This window comes from Lepidothrix coronata, unplaced genomic scaffold (genome assembly GCF_001604755.1).
Source record: "Lepidothrix coronata isolate B3197 unplaced genomic scaffold, Lepidothrix_coronata-1.0 Scaffold43, whole genome shotgun sequence".
Lineage (NCBI taxonomy): Eukaryota > Metazoa > Chordata > Aves > Passeriformes > Pipridae > Lepidothrix > Lepidothrix coronata.
In genome coordinates this window covers 5,597,667-5,616,473 of record NW_016690223.1, presented here as the reverse complement: position 1 = coordinate 5,616,473, position 18,807 = coordinate 5,597,667, and the positions used below count along the sequence as shown (strand labels likewise).

The 18,807-nt window shown below is 39.2% G+C and overlaps 1 protein-coding gene across 1 annotated transcript in view; it reads right to left on the bottom strand.

Moving 5' to 3' along the window:
- CEP128 (centrosomal protein 128) overlaps positions 1–18,807 on the bottom strand; it is a 180,884-nt gene that overhangs the window by 3,957 nt on the left and 158,120 nt on the right. The gene's annotated exons all lie outside the window — the stretch shown is intronic.

The following is an 18,807-nucleotide window of genomic DNA, read 5'->3' as shown; positions in this document are numbered from 1 at the left end:
TTACAGAGTGATTTCCCAGTAGATGAAGAGGGGCTTTCCAGACCTGTTTTCTGTGCCATCAGAAGTATCTCCAACACTTAGAAAAGTTTATTCTCGTTCTAAGTTTAAGAGTAAAGAGGACATCCAGGAAACATAAAAAGCCAAAGTGCTGAAACAATGGTGGAGTATTTCCTGGTAAGATGAAGAAATGGGGTGAGGGAAGCATGTGGTGGGTGGGATCTGACATGGTTTTGTAGGTATTTGCACTTAATAGTTCACTACAAGTTTAATTCCCTACTTAATTCACCCAAAGTCCTCCGGGGAGGTAAGCACCTAGTTGCCATATATGTAGGGTGGTGGGTTTTGTGGAGCTTCGGTACTATCCCACCTCAGTGACCCTCACTGCTCCACTTGCCTGTACTGCAGATAGGACATTCAGAAGCAGAACCTTTTGTTCTAGAAGAGGAAGGACTACAGCAAATCCTAATCCTTTGTTTTTGGCATCACAAGAGTATCCACAGCAACTAAATGTGATGTGATACAGAAAGGAATGTGACTTCAAGTGCCAGCAGCTGGTGAATGCCTGAGGAGCAAAAATCCTGTTGTCATGTGGATACCCCCAGCAATGGCATATGCACGAAGCAAATGAAATACACACATCTGAAATATGGACAGAAAAAGTTGGTTTTCTGGCAAGAGTCATTTCTGCCTCGGGATACGCTTTAGTCACCACAACAAAACACTGAGAGGGATGAAGCAACCCCAAGATGGCAACAAAGTTCCCAAGGCACCTCAGTCAATCACTGGTTGGCTATTAGTTTAAAAGGTCAGTGGCAAATATCAGTAACTACATCGATTTTCTCCATTTCCCACTCTGTTTTCAGAGTTCACTTATTATCTGTGTTGAATAAACAATATAGATGAGAAAACCAAGGATAAACCCAAAGCCTGGAGAGAGCAGTAAACTGCTTAGAAGTTGGCCCTAGAACTTTGGATTTGGGAAAGTTCTTTTCCCAGACTCACCTCAGATTTGACTTAAGAGCATGACAAAGACCTTTTTGTTGTGTCTCTACAATACCTAGCACAATGGGGCCCTGATCCATGACTGGAGCCTCTAGGCATTGCCACAGTACAAACAAATAACAATAGCTTGCAGCCAAAGACATTGCTGGGAATTGCTTAGTAGGCAAACAAGCTTCTTATAGAAGTGTGTGCTCTGAGCATTTGCTCAGTTCACACAGCCTGGGGTTTCAGAACGTTCTTTGTTGAAAAAGCAACCGTTGGAAATATCCTCTTGACCCTGACTCAGGGCCAAGACAGAAGATATTAGACCCACTTCTCTCTATGTCTTACAGCACTGAAACAGACTTCCAGGACATGAGTTTGGTGTGTGTTTGTACAAGGACTGCTCCAATAATGTCACAGCAATTATGTAAAACACCTATGCTTTGAGCAAATGCATAGTAGGAAATCTTTACACTACTCATCTACCTCTCTATGTAATGCATAAATAGATAGGACTGAAAAAAAATCTGCTGGTTCAGGCATTGGGCTGGTACACTTGTACCTGTTTCCTGGCTCTGGCACAGATATTTGTATGCCCTTTGGCAATTCACTTCACATATCTTTCTTTTCCTCCTTAAAACAAAAGTAAAACAAGAATACTTTTCCTGCCTCACAGGCATCATGAAGATTCCCAAGCCTTCTTACACATTCAGATGCTGTGTGATGAGGCCAAGGAGATACCTGGAAACTTAGACAAGTCTATCTCTGAATTTGGAGTGAGAACTCAAGTTGAAGCTATGCAGAAAATAATTCTCAGGTTGCATTGCTTCCACTGCATTTTTCCTCCTAAATATGGATGGGTCTGGCTTCAAAAGTATTACATTATTTCAGTAATTCCCCAGTTCCACTGATTTTTTTACTTTCTTCAATATTTAAAAGACAGGGTCAGTTTTAATGTGTACAGATTGTGTGAAAGCTGAGCAATAATCTTGACTTTTGAAAAATACAGCTGTCTTTCTGTGTCTAGGTTCCTGCCCTCAGGGAGAATATCCAACATGCATTTTCCAGATCATTAGATATATTACACACCAAGTCTAACACAAGGTTTTTTTAGTTAAATCATATCAGTAGAGCCCCTCTCTGGAGTGCCTTTGCTACTGGGTATTAGTCAACCCAGACAGGGTAGGGCTGCACTCTGGTTCTTGCACTTCAGTTTTGCCAGTATTTTATATGAAGAAAACTCTGTCTTCACCTTAGATTTTAGACCATGACTCTTGTTTATTTCTATCTAGAACAAAGTCTGTATACAAAGTCAATATATTTTGTCAGATTAACTAGCAGCCAAGTTTTGAGGCACACAGGTCATTCTTCATGCCTCTTTTTTCACTCTCTCCCATTGTAGGCCTCATCTGCCAAATAGACATTTCAATAAAGTCATTCCCTGGTGCTGCAGCTGCCATCCACTGGGACAAAAAGACGAAAATGTGGCAAACATCACTACTCTATGTAACAACTGAAGAAACACAGAGATGCAAGTGGGTCAACTCCCTAATGGTGCACAGGCTCAGCTGTAGAATGGCATAGCACCATCCTAGCTCCAAGAACTAATTTTTACTGTCTTGAGCAAGAAAGTGAAAAACTATGAGTCCTGATCATTCTGTTTCCTTGTACATCAAGAATTTCTTTAAGGCGTACAGATATACACAAACCATTTTTTAATTCTCTTACCAAAATGCTGCAGTTTTATTCCCTGTTAGCTGTTTTCCCATCTACCCAGCTATTCTTCCTGTCTCCCAATTATTTCTTTCAGAACGGAGGTATCTACATGATTGATCTCTTTGGATATCTTGCCTTCCTCTGCAGCTGTCTCTGTCATATATGTTCCACAGAGAACAATTCAGGTATTTTCAGAATGTTCAGGCAACATATCTGATATATAACCTGGTTATCAGCAGAGTTACATACAACCACAATGATGAGGGGTGATGGTAGAAGTGGGGAGTTGCAATGGTTCTCCTGTTATATAGGGGGAGCTGCCCCACAGGGTAGCAGAAATATTTAAAACTTCTGCCTTCTGGCAGCATTGCTGCCTCTCATACTAAAGGAAGGAGATAAAAAAGTATAGGCAGAATGTAAGGATCCAACCTGTCTCTTCAATACAGAATTGAAAGGAACTATGTCTTCCATATAGACATAGGGGTAACAATAGAGACAAAATGCAGACATTTAGGGGGAGAATTAGAGTATAAGAACATCTTTAGCAATTTAAAAGTCACAGCACCATTAATGATTTTTTTTTTCCAGTCAGACCCAATTACAACTGTTTACAGAGTCCTTTCTCTTTCCCTCAGAGGCTTTGGCTGAATTCCCATAATTTCCGGGACCAAACCCAACTATGCCACTGACCACAGCATTCTGACTGCTTAATGCAATTCCATGGCAAGGACAGGGAACTCCCAGAAACAAGAAAGGGCTTGATTTGCTCCACGCTGTACCTGGAAACAGCTCCCAAAGCAACATGTTTTGCCAAATAACTATGCCCCAGAGTGGCCAATTAGTTTGTGCAATTCTAGATTAAAATAAAGACTATTCCTTGCCTTTTCTTTTTCAAAATCATTTTTTTCCAGGTAAAAAATGTTGGCAAAGTTTCTCCTTGGCTGAAATTTCAGAGCTCTATAATCTTTGTTCCAGTGTTTCCATGAACACAATGCTAGGAGGGAATAAAAAGGTGGTGAGCTGAGGGGAAAGGGTGTTAGAGGTGAAGGAGGATGTAGCAGGTTAAGCTTACAAAGCACTCGTACATATCAGTTCTTAGGAAAATCCCATGTTATCCCAGGTCTGACCCATGTCAACAAGTGTGCTTACTCACGGTGGCAAACAAAAGTGTTTGAAATGCACTACAAGATGATTTATTGACTTATTTCATACCATCATTTCTGTTTATATCAACATTCAGAAAAGTGCTATATAATTCACTTTTTTCCTTGGCTGATCTCTTCTACTCAAGATGGTTATGAGCTTTTCTGTCATTTATAGAGTACCATAAGTTATTAGCAGCCAAGGAAAAAATATACAGGACAGAATAGAAACTCTCCCTAGTAAAAAGAGTTGAGTGTCATACGTGAGTATAATGCAGTTCAGTCAGTACAGAGCGAGCACAGTGGCATGTGATGGCTGCAGCAGGAATGCTCTGTGGAACAGATGGCATGTCAGGAGGGCTTAGTCAGAGCAAAGTGAGGTGAGATTTGTAAGAACTAGCATTTCTAATAAGCCATTTGGAAAACTCTGAAAAGAAGACACTTTGAGGGACTAGGTTATGAGAAATGCAACCACTGGCTAAAATTAACCAAAGTATGTGCAAACCAGCAGGAAAGTAATTTTAGTTTTTATGCAATGTATAAGTAATGCATAAAGATCTTCAAGAACATAGGGCAAGTATGGGAACATTTGAATTTTCAAGTCTTCTAACCTGATTAACAAAAACTTCATCACATTAAACATGGATGCTTTTCAGATGGGCAAAAAAAAATTAGCATTTGCTAATTAACCATATTGTTGACTGTTCCTCCAAACATTACTCAGCTGAAGTTAACTTTGTGTTTTACCTTACATGGCACAGCACTTTTGGGAAACTATTACCATCACAAATGTGGTCAAGGCTTCATGGTCAACTGCAGCATCTCAAAATCTAGTGTCATCACACAGCTTTGATTTTTCTTATCTTGAAAGTTGGTCTGACAAAGTTGAATAAGAAGACAGAAGCAGACAATATCTTCTCTTCCATGAATGTCCCAAGAAGGTTTAAAGTGTAACTGTAGTATGCTTTCTCTTCAACCATTTCTTTGTTGTTGCTTCAGTTTTCTTTTTCATTTCTAAATCTCATTTTACTCACTCAGCACTCACCTCCTCCTGTTTTCATCTGCACTCAAAAGCCAATACCCTGCTCAGTCCTAGGTCTGGCCAACATAAAAGGATTCAGTCAGCCCAGCCCAGCATTCAGGGCTGAATTGCTTGGAAAACTGGACCTTGAAGGCCTAATGCTTCAACAATTAATCAGGTTTTTTTCCAGAGATTAGGAAATCCTCTGAAAAACCCTAATCTAACTAAACACTTAAGTAGGTGCCCTACTTTAAACATGAATCTCCTTTGTTGAGTGGAACAAAGAAATAAATATGAGAGTATACTTGAAGGCCACAAAGGAAAACTGAAAGATAAGGCAGGAATAAGGTACAAGATTCTGATTCCTAATTGCATATTAGAAGTATTCATTCACTACAAGGTTCTCAAATTACTTCACCAATAAGCAGCACTGAAAAGATAATATATACACAATAACTTTCCATTGGCTCTTGGATGTAGTTAGACGAGATCTCACAGAAATCTGAAAAGAACAAAGTCTGTAATTCTTTGATAAATTCTCACCATTTTCCAAAGAGAAGTTGCAGGTTGTATAGATAATAGGGATTTATTTTCTCTGGCCTAATCTTGATGATTTCCAATAGGCACAGGAGTATTGTTGTCACAGCACATCAGTTCAATTGCAATATTACTGGGGTACAGAGCTGCTATAGCCTAAAGTAGAGGACTGCTCATCTGGATACCACATGGGCTTGTGCGCTCTGGTATTATGCAATATGTAGCCAAGTATTTTGTCACAGGGAAACTGCTTGAGATGGAAAAATCTAGATGCCCCTTCTCACAGCTGCAGAGAAACTGTATATTTCTCCACTTGTACCCTTCTTCCTGAAAAAAAATCTAGTTCTTCATGTTGTGACACTGCCCTGAGTGACTGACTAGGAGTGATAAGTCTTACTTGTTTCTGCTTTCTCCACATCTTTATTTCCATCATTTTCTTTTCTGTTTATCTCTCTATGGCCAGCCATTCCTTCTCTTTCAGCTCTTCACTCCTATCACTCCTTTTTGCTTCAGTTAAGAGCAAAGAAATATACATGTTTTCCTTCTTCAAGTTGGGCTTTCACACACTTCTTTGTGACTAGAGGTTCCTATGGCTACAGCAACCTTCATGTGCCTCCACAGCTGCAAGGCCAAACACTTCAAAAAAATTTGAAAAGGAGTGACTAGCTGTTATAGTTTAGGAATAGCATTCCCCGATTTAATGTTCACACTGAAACACTTCAAACCGTGTGTTTGTTGCTCACCCACTTCCCCCGTCCCTTTCTCCCTTCCTCTGTGGCAGGCTGGAGAACAGAATTGGAGGCACTAAAGGTAAAATCACAGGTTGAGATAAGAACAACTTACTGGGAACAGTAATGAGATAAGAAAACAAACAGTAACAGCAACAATATTAATAACAGAGTGTACAAGATAGGTGAACAATTAACACATGAGTGCTTACCATATGGAAACCCCAACTGCTCTGCCCGCTACCTGACCAGAAGGGACCCTTCCACCACTGCCCCCTGCACATGACATGAGGTGGTGTAGAATAACCTCAGAATCCTAGTCATGTCCCTTCTGGCTACTGCAAGAATTAACCCTGTCCTGGCCAGAACCAGGACACTAACAAAGAGGAGATGTATCCTTCCAATTCGATAGACACTAGCAGTGTCAATTCCTTTATGTACCCTCTGTTCTTTAGAGAGTATTATAAAATTGTGGATATTTCTATTATCTATAGGTATGTTTAAAACTTTGTTTTTAGTTCTGTCTAGGTCTCTATATTTAGGCATGTTTACCCCTAACTTTATCTCCTGTCCATTGCCCTAGCGCAATTTTATCTGGTCTCCTTGAAGGAACACCTTCCAATACTATGCTACTGCTTGCCTGTCTGTCCCTCCCCCCCCACCGTAACTTCTGTAATCTGTTTACTTTTTACAGCCAAAACCAAGCACACATTACAGCTCTCTGAAGCAGGAGATATCCATGTATTTTCTGAAAATCTGGTAGCTAGAGAGATGTAAGACAGAAGTTAAGGGCTACCTGAAGGAAATGTTACATTCTGTGCATCATAGCTACCAGTTCTGTTTGATATTCCAGGATGGTGCACTAATCCGCAAGGTGCACCATCCTGGCACTATTATATGCACATAGATGGTGCAATAATCCACTATCCCGCCTGTAAAGAACAAAGGTTAAAGATACTCTGACAAGTCTCATTTGGGTGCCTAAAACTACATGGAATAAACCCATATGTGGTATTCATTGTATCATTTTTTTTGTAAACATTTATGGTGCATTTTGACTCCCCTCTTCTTGGAAGCTAATTCACATACATAGCACAGAGTATTTGTATCTATGTTTCAAGTGGTTACATTCCTTTCTGTTTGCATTTCTGCTTTTCAGAAGCTTTCATGAATCTGTTAGGGGCCAATTTATGGGGCCAATAAAAGTCAGGTAGTAGTAGATTGATCATGGCATTTCAGGACAGAGATGTAACAATTCATTTAAGAGACCAGTTCTCGCATTAATTGACCTTCATAATGAAACCCTGAGGCAACGAAAGACCACAAAAACCAAATACTGATTCAACATGGGTCACTTCAGGTTTAGTGAATATTAAGATACTATATTTTTCTTCAAACACTCATACATATGGTGGAACTTGTTTTTCATGTAGGTTGTAGAATTTGTATTGTGTGTGTTGAAAGACTTTTTTTTTTTTTCATCTTCCTGGTAATGGGGAATCTGTGTTATTTGCACATTGCAAAACTTGTTCCACAGGTACGTTGTGAAATTTTATTGGGTATTTTACAGTTTGTGATTGATGTCATGTAAATGTTGTTCAGCTTAGCTTTGTGTTTTCCTGATTGATGAGTTCTGCATGAATATGTTTTGTTATTTGATTTTCCTGGGATGCAAGGCTAATATTACCATTTAAAATGTCAACAATAACTTATACTTTTCCTTATGAGCCTGCAAGAATTTTTGAAACACAAATATCTGTGTATATTCTTTAGCATCAAATACAGTAGCACCCAATCCTGGTTGTCTTAATTAGGTGCTTATGCAATAGAATTTACTGAAAATAGAGTTTCCACTTGCTTTTATAGAAATTTGTGTTTATTTTTGATACTATCAATGGGTAACTCCAGTAATTGTCTTATTACCAGGTGTTTTGAATAGGTAGTGACCACTGTTTGGGAATTTAACACAGCAAACTGATATACATTGTAACCTACTAAGTTTATAGCCCAAGTACATGTATGGACCAGGATACTCTAAGTGCTGTCAAGGATTCTCAATGAAAGCAAAAGCATCTGTTCTTAGCATTTAAGCCTAAATTCATTTTCCAAACAGAGTAAATCGTGCCAGCCATCTCTAAACCTCCCCTGCTTCCTTTCTATTTGTAAGTGACAAAACTGGTCGTTTTCTCACTTAAGAAAATTTAGACCATTTTGTAGTTGAGGGTGAAATATATCTAAGGATAATACGAGTAGTTAAACTGTCAAGTGGCAGTCGCTACATGACTTCAAGGAACCTGTCTAAATCATTTCTCTTTGTCTCTATCTTAGTGTGTAAAATACAATTTGAAAGGATAAGACATGACGTACTACCCATCCCTCTTTTCTGCAGTTCCAAGCAAATCTAAGTTCTAGGCAATTAAAATATCTTAGCTTTATTTTAAAATTGCCGCACTTTCATTATTTTATGTGAAAATACTTCAGTGATTGAATTAACAGCCTTTTCAGTTTCATAGGCAACTACACCTCTGGTCAAGGTATACCAGGCCTAATACAATTAATGTCTTTATCTCCTTTTCACCACTTCGTTAGAAGCACTGTGCTTGTAAAAGAGCCATTTTACCATGCTCACACTTCAACCACAGTCCATTATTGTTAGTATCTGGATCACTTTACAAATTCAAACTATTACAATTGTCCTTCATATCTGAAATGGTTTCTACATTTCGTGGTTCCATTTGGAGCCAAACAGGAGCACCAAAATACTCAGGAAATGTTTTCTTTGTAGTATATTTGGGCACACACCAAAAACTTAATTTTAGGAGCATAAGGCCATTTGGAAAAGCAGGCAAGCTATTGTGTTCTGCTTCACCAAAAATGAGCCTCAGTTTCCTTGATGTTTGTCTACTTCTATGCTACAAACAAAAAGTTAATTTACATGGGGAAAAAACCAAAGGTATGTCTAAACTGGCTTCCCTTCCAGAAACTAGAAAGTATTTTATCTTACACAAATCAATTTTCTTATAATAGGTCTCCCTGAACAAAGTGCAGGGAAGGTTCAAGAGAGGCAGGCAGAAACAGACACCTCTCCTGTGGCACCCTGATATCTGCATTACATTGGCATCTCAGTGGGGGTGGATTTTGCCCAGCATTTAAAAAAGCATTGTAATCTGGACTTTAACTTAGGAAAGTGCTCCCCACTCACCTGTGGAAGGGAGGGAAGGATGACCACTACCTGAAAGCACTAACTTGAAATCATGAACCTACCTGTTTCATGATTTCAGAAAGTTAACTCTGAATACCAAATTTTCTTTCCTTTTATCACCAGCCTTCAGGTTTGCACTCCTAGGGAAGCAGTGGCCGCCAGCCATGCATCGAGAAATCCTAGGATGTCCTAGGCTATGCCAGATCACAGCAGGCAGGAAACCATGCTGGGCTGTCTGAACCATGATTGCTTCAGGTCAGTAGATATTTGGCTTGCACATACCTGAAGTAATGTGTGCAGCATTATAATCACCCTTCTTAAATAAGCATGTTTTTTTCATCCACGTGCGTGCATTCCCACAGGGATCAAACCTTTTTCTTGGTATGTACATAAGATCTGCTGCCAACATATGAAAGATGACGAGCAAGAAGAAACTGTTGTTTAGTTTCAACAGAAGAAACTATTGTCTAGTCAGTAAATGAATAATTATCTTCTAATTAATCAAAGTGATCTTTAATCTGGAGAGGATTTGCTTTAGAATGGAAAAGTGCTGGGAAATAAAGTCAACCTCCTCCCTGCCCAAAGTTTTCTGTTTTTCTCAGACTAAACCAGAAAAAATTAATTTTGGAAGTTCAGAAATAGTTGATGAACTCTTGTTTCTTCCAGCTCTTGTGTGTTGTGTCTGCACTTCTGGGTTCCAGATAAATCTGGAAGTAAATGTGAAGTAATGGTCTCATGGTATTTTGGCAGGAACCTCTGGAAACCTCACAAAACAGTTTTTTCCAGACTCAAAGTTGATTTTAAAAGAACATGACTTCAGCTATTTAAGAAATAAATTCTTTCTCTCAGAAAACTTACTTTTTCATGAGCCAGTAAGCATGATTAAAAACCATCTAATTGAAAAAGCCATGAAGAAAATATACAAGAATCAGGTACAAAAATTTGTGGTGACAGCTCTGAGGGGACAATGTTACATCTGAGACTAGCTCAACATTGAGGACATTTAGATACAGAAATAGAACCTATGTTGGGGTCTTATTTCCAGCGTGAATCTAAATTAATCTTTTAAATTGTCCCTACCCTCCAGTTAATGTATTAACCTAGCTGTCTATAACATATTGCCAGCACATATATAAGCTTTAGTTGCTGTCACACCAGAATAGTCTCAGGGGGAATCTATACCTTCACATGCAAAACCAGCTTTAAAGACAAAGTATGTATCAAGAAGGTTGTCTTTCAAAGTGACAGAGTGCATTTTTAGATAAAATAAAGGAGCCACAGCTTTCAAAGTGGAAGCAATAGAAGTCTTATACAATGGCAAAGCAGGAGGGCCTCATGTCATGCTATCTGCCTACTGCCCACAGTGGCTGGTTTTTGTTCCCTGGAATGGGGAAAAAAGACAAGCTGATTGTAGCTCACTTTGCTTGTTAATTTTCTAAGTGATGTAGGCAAAGTATTTATGGTCTCTGTGCCTCATATTTCCATGTGTTTATTCAACATGATATAAATGTATTTATTTCTAAAAATCTGAGACCTTCCACATTTATATAATATATATGCTGGGATTACACATATTTTTACATTAAAAAGCCATGAGCATGAAGGTTTTTACTGGTCCCCATTATTCCTTTTGCTAAATAAGGATCAAAATCTGCAAAGTGTATTTTGATATGTACAGTGTCTTGACTTCTCACGAATTTCAATACTCATTGTCTGTTGTTACTGCTTCAGAATTAAAACAGCTGTTAAAATCATGGCTTTGTTGAAGACAAGGAGAGTTTTGTCTGGCTCAGTGCTTAATAAACATAATGTTTGGTAAGATCCAATTGGTTTTTCCCAAAATTTTTTCACTGCTTTATTTCTGAGTATTTAAACACATTTGACCCTGCTTCTTACAGAGTACCTAAATGTTATGCAACAGTTACACCAATCAATATCGAGGTTGTATTCTGTGCCACTGAACATTCATTCTTTCATTATATTTGCACAAAAAATTCTACCACAGAAAGTCTGAGTGAGAGGAAAGCATTTGCTTATCCCTGGCAAAGGATTCTATGTGGCACCTCTTCGGTGTGTGAGCAGCACCACAACTCATTTTACATGGTCACTTCCAACAAAGCCATTCCAAATAAAAATCACTACAGTGCTGCTGACACACTGATCTCTAACCACAGGTAATGCTGGGGAACAGAATTTATTCTGTCTACTCATAAGGGTATGTATAAAATTAAGAGTCCTCCTGAAATACATAGCAGAAAGTTACAAAACTTAAATCAGGATCACACTTCACTGGAAAATAAGTGGATGCACAGTTTTAAGCCATGCAAAGCAAAATTGCAAGGCATGTTTTCATGAACCTGGATGTCAGATAAGATTTCCAAGTTTCGCATTTAGATGTTTGATCTGACATCCAATTTTCAAGAAATAGTATTAGAGAACAATGTTCACATGATGAAATGTTCAAAAGAATAAACCTGCTGTTCTGAAGATGAAACAACACCTGTGCCTTTATAGCCCTTGGCAGGGTTATATGCGCATGAAGAAATGCAGATGAGTGACTTAAAAGCATATCTGTTTACATATATAACATGACAAGAGTATATTTGCCAATAGGCTAATATTAAGGATCATGAAGGACATATCCCAAAATGCACCAGGGAGAAGTTGCGGAAAAATCTTGAAGATCCTTATAATAAACAAGCCATTAAGCAGATTCAGTGTCTACAGCTTGCTGATGAAAGCTGCTGAAATTATTATTCATGCTGAAAGTTCACCTAACAGTAATCTACTATGTGCAGTGTTTGCAGAAAAGGCAGAGGTGCCTGGATAAAAATAGGTGCCATGAATTTTTCTACAGGTATGTAACTCTTTAAGCTCCTCAGTAAAATGTCAACCAGGCTATATAATCACAAAACCACGTGTACACAAACTTAAGCCCACAAACAAACTTCCCATCCAAAAATCAGGTAAGCTGATTCGCTCTCTTATTGGGAAAATGAGAATGCTTGTGTTCTAACCTACTGCTGTGGGGAGGTGTCCTGGTTCTGTCCAGGACAGGGTCAATTTTTGCAGTTGCCAGGATGGGGCACGGCTATGACCACAGTCATTGCTGGGTGTGGGGAGAAGGCAGATTCTTCAGAGGAGATGGAGTTCCTCCTGGTGGAGTAAGCGCAGTGGAGGGAGTGATGGGGTAACGCTGGTTCTGAGCAGGAGAGAGCAGTGGGTGTAACCTGGAGGAGGGAGGGGCCAGGTATTGTCTACTGTCAGGGGTTTCCATGGTGGGCAATAATGTTTCTTTTTTTGTACTCTCTGTCAGTATTGCTACTGTTACTTTTCTTATCTCATTGATGTTTCCAATAAGTTGTTCTTATCTCAGCCCCGATCTTTACCTTTTGTGCCTCTGCTTCTCCTCTCCATCCTGCCGCAGAGGAGGGGAAGACAGAGGGGGGAGCAAGCGGTACATGGCTTGGGGTGGTTTCAGTGGGAGGACTAAAGTAGAGAATGCAATTCCTAAGCCATGACAGGAGGAAAAGAGAATTGTTCACCATGAATACCCAGCACAGCTGGAAGGGATAGCCTGTGTCCTAGACAGCCACAGAAGAAGGCTCTGTTCTCATCTTCTGCAATCATATTGGCAAAGTCCCTCCCAGACCATCGTGGTCTTCTTTTCCTAGAGAAGCATAAAGGCAAAGGCCAGTTTTCCAGTCCCCATCCTCCCAAGAATGACAATGGAGATGTTCTTATCATTTCCCTCATCCCAAAATTACTTACTGTCATTTCCCCTTTCTTACCAGTCAGTCTCTTCCCATAGATGAGCCCTTAAGTGATGTAACAAGGTTCTGACATGAAGAACAGACACTTTTAGCTAATTCTTCTGTTTTATTGTCTTAAGCCCACATGGGCCACCAGTGACAACCCAGCATAACCGCCTAGTTGAGTCTCCCATCTCTATAGTGAATTGCTGACAAGACTTCCCTTTGCAAGGAGAGGTTAACTAAAGACAAAATATCCTAAAGTAGCAAGTCCAAAAAAAAAAAGTAAGCCCCTTGAATTCAGTTGCTGCAAAACTGCTGGCTGCAATTACTTTCAGTCACAGCCCATGCAGAGCCAATGTCCTAAAACTGGGGTGTGGAAGGACAGCTCACTGCAAGTGATTTCTGCAGGCAGCCTAAATTGCCTGAACCAAGCAGCAACAATGACACGTGCCTGCCTGACTTTCAGGTGTACAAAACATGACGAAGCAGCACACGTGGTCAGGAGTAAAATTTTGGCTTCTTCTTGTGTCCACAGAACAGAATGGAATTTGAGGACTTTGATCCTGACCTCTGGGCGAATACCAATAGGTGGCCTGAGCTGAAGTAACTCAGTTAAGTTATGAGATTTCTTTTTGGGGGGGATAAGGGAGGGTAATATGTGTTTGCAAAGCACTTTAAAGAACTTTTTGAGATGAAAAGGGTTGTTGCATTAGTAAACAGTTCATACATCTCAGGCACGTTTGTGTTTTCAAATGCTTCTTCCGTGGCTACACAGTCTTTGTGTTTTTAAAGTCTTTTTCTTTTTTCCCAGCAAAATACAGAAGCTTAAACTCTCTGATAATGACATGACTTCTGCCGCTGGGGCCCTTGGCCCTGGTATTTGTCATTTATTCCACCTCTGTGTGGTGATTTTTATGGGAACTCTCCTTATGGCTAGCACTCCATCCCTAATAAAATGGACAGAACATTTTCTCATTAGAGCACATTCCTTCAGAGAAACCGTGGGAAGAAAGACATTAACAGAAGATTGTAACCAGAACTAATTAAAGGCAATATCTTAAATTATTTAAATCAGAGGGCTCTTTGCCATTAGCTTGATTTGGGCTGGAATGCCAGTCCAATTTTCCATTGCATTTTCCCTCTTCCATCCTCTTAAAATAAGCATTCAGATCAGAATACCTTTCTAGAGGTCTAATGGACCTTTTCATATTGAAAGGGATCCAGAGAGCTATGCAGACTTGTGTACATTGCAGGCATGATATAGTTCTGAGGTTCTTCATAGTCGAATTGGTGTTTTTTCTATATATCTCATTGATGTGTATCTCCTTGATAAGCACCTGCTCCTAACAAATTTAAATCACATCAGCCCTCTCTACTCACAATATGAAGGTGGGACTTCCCAGATGTTTGGTTTGCACACAGAACAAGCTAAGGGTTTTGTGATCCATGAACACACCGCACAGAAGTGAAACACTACTGAGTCTTTTCAGGTCAGCAGAATGTGTTGACCCCCACTGCGCCAACACTCCTGCTCACACAAGAAGTGTCATAAAAGCACCAGTAACCACAAGGCTCTAGTTCTGTATTTCATTCCAAGCTCACCAGAATCTCAGAAATTCTTGAGTCTCAGAGCATTTTTTTCTGTGGGTGCTAAAAGTAGAAATTGTGGTGTTTGCCACACCTGTTGATTGTTTATAAAGTTATAAAAAATTAGCAGATAGAAAAATGTCATCAGGCATGTCTGCCATTCAGACCTTATCATCCATGACTGTTTTGGTCTGTTTGAGCTATTCTTCCTATGCTGGGAGTAGTTTTGAGGTTAAGACCACTCCTAAATGACACCATTTGTGTTCTACACTAGAACTGTGTTGTCTCAGTTAATTTGTACTCTTCTGCTCTGTCATTAAAACCCTGCCTTTCTTGAATTATAAACTCTGCAAATAGTTCTGATGTTTTCTTCATAAAATATTTTCCTGTCAGGTACATGCTTTAGCAAGGAATTAGTATTTTTCCCTTCAGGCTCTGTAACGGCATATACAGTTTGCTCAGCATCTAGTTACCTGTTCTGCTACTCAGCCACACACGAGAATTTGCATTAGGGCTCTTATGCTATAATTCTATTCTATATCATTTTATGTAATCATGTAATTTTGGGTTTTATATAGGCAGTTTTGTAACAACACAAACTCACAAAACTATATTTGGGAAAATTTTTCCCTACTGAGAAGCAGAGGGACCAATTTATAATTAGTTTCTTCTGATTGTTTCTATTACCTGTTCTATCAGTGTGAGCTACCTAACCTCTGGGGATGAACTGATCTGCAGATGTGAGTGACAGTATTTGGGTGTTTCTCAAAAGGTGTATTTACATTGCCTTAAGTTATCAGGTGGTGGCAATTTAATTTTTCCCAAATAACGTGTCCTTTCAAGATGTCTCAAGATAGGAACTCCAGAGACATGATAAATAGTGAAATCATTTTGGAAACTGCTGCTTCATACAATATCTGAATACACGGAGGTGAACAAGGAAGCTCTGGCACAAAAAAGACAAATCTGCCTCTACTGCTACAATGCAATTGCTTTTTAGCTGCAGGGAATTTCCGTTCAGGAGAAATCAAATTGGGGATGGTGACTACCATGAAATTCACTGTGAGAGGGACTAATGGAAGAAAACACCTTTCAAGAAAACAAGATTTACCCTGAGATCTATTAAATTCTCTTCATAGTCCTGTTGTTCCTTCCTTTTATATCAATATAATCACATTTCTTCAAGGTTATCTAAGGAACCTGATACATGGGGCCAAAAAAAGACTTCAGCTGGTAATATATAACCACTTTTCTGACACTGCAATGGAATATCTTCCATTTGATTAATCTAATAATAGTAAAACATTGTTTATAAATCAGGATGGTTTTCAGCATCAAAGCAGTTAAGGAAAGCCAAAACAACATTTTTTCTCCTGTCAGGTAAGCCAGAAGCATCTGTGATGAGTTATCTGCCTTTAGATTTAAGAAAAAAAAATCTCGACTGTTACATGTTGCCCATGTTTGTATTTTAGTACAAACATAAGAAACAACAGCAAAATAGAAACAAACACCATAACTTTCCATCTGGAATCTCAAAATTAGCACAAGAAACTCAAGATGCTATGTTATCTTTGGCTACCATAAGGTAGTAAATAATGGGTCAACCTTTCTCCCACACAGAGTAGTGGTAGCATTTCCTTCTACTCCAGTGGGAAAATACCAGGGATAATATACTCCAGGTATTTTGAGAAATTAATTGGAACTAGACCTCCCATTTCAGGAGCTTGTTAAATGTTCTTAGTCCTAAATGAGTTGGGCATTTCAGAAACATCCCATTTTTTCACCCTTGTTATATCTGGTAGTAATGTTGATAATATTTATTTCAGAGCTAATGAACCCCATTTAAAATTGTTTACTGAAACTCGCGTCACCTTTCCTCAAAGGTAATGTTTGTTGTTTTTCACTGGTTGAAAAACTGGCTTTCCATCAAAGACATTTCCTAAAATTGGTGTGTAATTTTAAAACTTATCCTTGAATTGCCATTATACATTTCATTAGGGAAGTGTTTGATTGGCTCCAGATGCATGTGATAAACTCCATGTGCATATAAACATTTTTATTTAACTTCAGTGACTTTTTAAAGGTTGGCTGTGGGAGATTGTGTTCAACACAGTAGTTACCTTAGATGAGCACTGCTTAGTCTGTTGGTATTCCAGGAATATAAATGACAAGAGAGTGCTGCTGTGCCTATAGTCAAGGAAAAGGCACGGGAGCTGCACAAGACAGGTACTGAACTAGGCACATGTTCCTGTTTTTATATTCTGCAGTCTGAGATTAGAAAACAGGTCCAAGAGGGAAAGTAGAGCTGACATTTACTCTTTCTATCCCTCCCTCCCTCCCTCTCTCTCTTTCTCTGTGTCTGTCTGACACTGTGCCAGGGAGCCTGGGTTCCTTCCGGGGTGGGTTCCCCACAATGTTCTCCATTTGGAGATTGCTCAGAAGTGGCCCAGACTACACTAGCAAAGCACTGCTGAGCAGATAGTGCTAAATTAATTAAACATTGAACCTAACAGAACCATGGTGGCTAGACCTGATTTTACTAAGCCCAAACAGAGGATGACAGCACAGAGCTAAACTTCTTGGTCAGTGAGACCCACCAGTGCCTGTGTCAGTTTTGCACTGTGGAGTTCCTCATCAAATGAGGCCTGGCTCAGGAAGAGTGGTGCAGACAAACACAAACACATCCCAGTGGCCTTCAATTTTAAACCTATTTGGACTTACATATGGATTTTAAGAGGCTAAGGGTTGCTCTGTGACAGTTTTCAGCTTCATTTCAGGTAGTTGAAGCTTGGGACTCTGAAACTGGCCAAATTTCCTGTTAAACTACTTGTTAGTTTTCAGTTTATCACACAGATGATATACATAGTTATCATGTTTCTTGTGGGTTTTTGTTTCCCTTCACACTCCATAAAATATTTTATATTTATTCCAAAAGATGCCTGAATGTTTGCAAGTTGAGAAGAATAATCTTCCAAATGTGACATAGGAACTTATACTTTTATTTATTTGACTCAGAAAAAAAAAATATCTCTGTCTTGTGCTCAAACAACAAATGTTTCTCTGAAGGAAGGATTTATAAGAGTCAAACCCAACACTTTTTGCAGTTGCTGACACCTACAGAAACCTACACATAGATCTTGTAGGGCACATTATTTAGCAGTGATTCTGTTTTATGATTTTTGACTTGGCATGCTATCTTTTGGATATTTTACTGATTAAATTAGTGAGAGTATGGGGAGTATGGGAAGCAGCACTAGGGATGTGAATAGGATCCAGATCCTTAAAGAACTGGGGGACAAATATATAAGTGCCCCAGACTGGGTAGGCAGAGTGTGACAGATGGTGTCCCACCTGCCCACAGACTGTAAGAGGTGATACAGAACTTGGGCAGAAGGGCAGGAAGCAGAATGTCAAACTGGTCCTGGAAGATGGAAAAGAAAAAGGTAAAAGAAAAGGCTACACTGGAGAATGGGTTATAATAGAGGCTTTGGAAACCGGCCTCAATCTAAGCAGTCAGTTCAAGGGAATCAAACTGAACTGGTTCAAGCACAGATTACAGAGCACAAAGCCACAAAAGAACAGTGCTTGGTGCTCTGCAAATAGACACAACTATTCTTCCTTGGGAGCCAGCAGAGAGATTAGGACAGAAAACAGAGTTCAGGCCTATCCAGTAGATGTTGACAATTTCAAAAATAAATAAGTAAAGCTCTTAGAGAAAATGTTTCAGAAAGGAACAAAAAAAAATTATACTGCATTTGTGTCTATTATTTGCGTATATGAGGTTTCTGGTCTGGTCTTATCTCACTTGTAACCCATGTCAAGAGAGCACATGCCATATATGATGTTTTGCTCTCACATTTCTAGCAAATTCCAAACTCCTGCCCAGATCAAGGGCAATCTAGGCATGGGATAAACACAGGACTGGATCTATATTTGCAAATTACACAGGGCTATGTTGTTCTCAAGTGTATTAATTCACCAAATGGAGAGAGAGTAAATAATGCAGAACATGGACTTGATTAATTTTTCTTTGTTCCCTTCAAAATCAAGTTTGTTCTAATTTGGATAGTTTTCTGCAATAAACAGCAATAAAGAAGATCTCTGAGCCATTTCACGCCACTGTATTTCTCCTTCT